General features: G+C 43.8%; 1 protein-coding gene across 1 annotated transcript in view; it reads right to left on the reverse strand.

Annotated features, from left to right (window-relative positions):
• RHOJ (ras homolog family member J) overlaps window positions 1-2,174 on the reverse strand; it is an 87,981-nt gene that overhangs the window by 15,892 nt on the left and 69,915 nt on the right. The gene's annotated exons all lie outside the window — the stretch shown is intronic.

Genomic DNA, 2,174 nt, shown 5'->3' on the forward strand with positions numbered 1-2,174 from the left:
CCTCATGGGAAGGTGAGAGTGAAATAGGATAGTGCAGATAAACCAAGAACCGTGTCTCCCATATAGTATCTATACTAATAAAAGGGTAATATGCTAATTCGACCAGATAGACTGGACATCTTCCGGTCATCCGCTCCTCCTTCTGGACAAAGCCACAGTGGCAGGGGCCGAGGCAGAGGTGGTTAGGGGTGATCAGGCCAGCAGGGGAGCAGATAGGGGCAATCAGGCCAACAGGGGAGGGTGGTTAGGAGCGATTATGCCAGCAGGCAGAGGCAGGGGTTATCAGGCCAGCAGGCAGAGGTGGTTAGGGGGAATCAGGCCAGCAGGCAGAGGCAAGTAGGGGCAATCAGGCAGGCAAGCAGAGGGGTTAGGGGTGATCAGGCAGGCAGGCAGGTGAGTGGTTAGGAGCCAGCAGGGAAGTTGGGCCTCTAATATATACATAATGGTGTCCTACTCAGCCATAAGAAAAGGTGGAATTCTGCCATTTGTGACAACATGGATGGACCTTGAGAATATTATGCTAAGTGAAATGTCAGACAGAAAAAGCTAAGAACCCTATGATTTCACTCATATGTGGGACATGAAACTCATAGACACACACAAGAGTATGGTGGTTACCAGAGGGAAGAGGTAGAGGATAGTAAAGGGGCCAAATATATAAAAGAAGCCCCAAACCTAAGGGTTTGTTTTCAGATTAGAGGAGGGGGCAGAGGAACGTGGTGGTTAAAGCCCACTTTCATATCTCAGCTCTGCCACTTCTAGTGGTGTGGCTTTAACTACTCTGGGTCCCACTTTTCTCTAGGAAAGTGGAGATAATAATATACACGCCTCAGGGGTTGCTGTGAGGATTAATGAAGACAAGGCATGTAAAGCATTGGCACCAGGCCTAGCACACTGCGCACACTCCGTAAATGCCAGATGTTATTATAACCCGCTTGACAGGAAAGTGAGGGAGCAGAGAAACTTAAAGCATCACTATAATTACATGAATTGTGATGAAACAAGTTAAACTCTTGCTTGATTTTCTTCTAAATTGGATTTTGTAAGCTAAACATGATTCTCTCTATATCTGAGAGCAGTTGCTAGGAGAAGCTGGCAAAAGGCAATAAAGTGGTGAACTCAGCCATTGTTCCTAAAATAAGTATGAAATGAGATGGGAGGCTCTGGAACGACTTCTTTTCAGAGGAAAAAAACAACTTCCCAAGTGAGAAGTCAGGCTAGGAAGCTGATGATGGCGGGAGACAGGCCTAAAGCAAGGGATACGGAAACTGCGCTCCTTGGAAAAAACCCTCTGGTGCTGAGCCTTGGGGACCTTGTTGTGAAAAATGTGCAGCTGGGAATCACATACAACTATTTGTGGAGGCATATATTTATGCACATTGGTAAGACCATTTAAGCTGGATGTTTGAGGAAAAGGTAGAAGAACCTATAGACATATCTACCCATTTTACAGGAGGGAAAATAAATAGTTGGAGGAGAGTTTACACAATGGTCAGGTGCGCAGGTGTGACGTCTGCAGAGCTGGAATAGAATTGTTGGTGTTATTATCAGCTGTGTAAATCAAACTTGTTGGTCTTCCTAAGACTCTGTTCCCTCACCTGTAAAATGGGACAAACCCTATCTGCTTGGAAGCGTTACCATGAGGCTGAAATGAGACAGCTTGTGAAGTGCAGAGTATACTAACAACTGCGAGAAAGGCTCCCACTGGTAGTTGACATTACCATCCACAGAAGTAGGAAGCGTTCAGTCCCTCAAGTATTTGTGAGGTATTCTCATGTATCACACCCATAAAAACAGAAGTTATTGAATTGATTTCTATTCAAGTGTATCCTGATTAGTTTTGGTGCTGATAAGAAAGTTTTAATAAGAGGAATGCATATGCTTTTGTTAATGAAGCATTTGTAGTTAATTTATTCTTGATCAGTTTAGAAGGGTAGCTCCTACTTCTGCTTGGGGCATGCATTTTTCAGGGTTAGTTTCTTTAGAAAGTAAAAGAAATTTCTGAAATCGCTGGCCTGGGTGGATGGATTTGTGGCTAAATTAACGAAGGCTGGATTCAGCTTAAGAAAAATGATTTATAATCCTTTTTGCCTAGGTTAGTGTCTGTTTTTGCACACATCTCAGTGGTAATCGGGAGACAAAGATTTGGTGTCTGGCAAATAGCTTTTTAAAGT

This window comes from Myotis davidii, unplaced genomic scaffold (assembly GCF_000327345.1).
Source record: "Myotis davidii unplaced genomic scaffold, ASM32734v1 scaffold281, whole genome shotgun sequence".
NCBI classification, from domain to species: Eukaryota; Metazoa; Chordata; class Mammalia; order Chiroptera; family Vespertilionidae; genus Myotis; species Myotis davidii.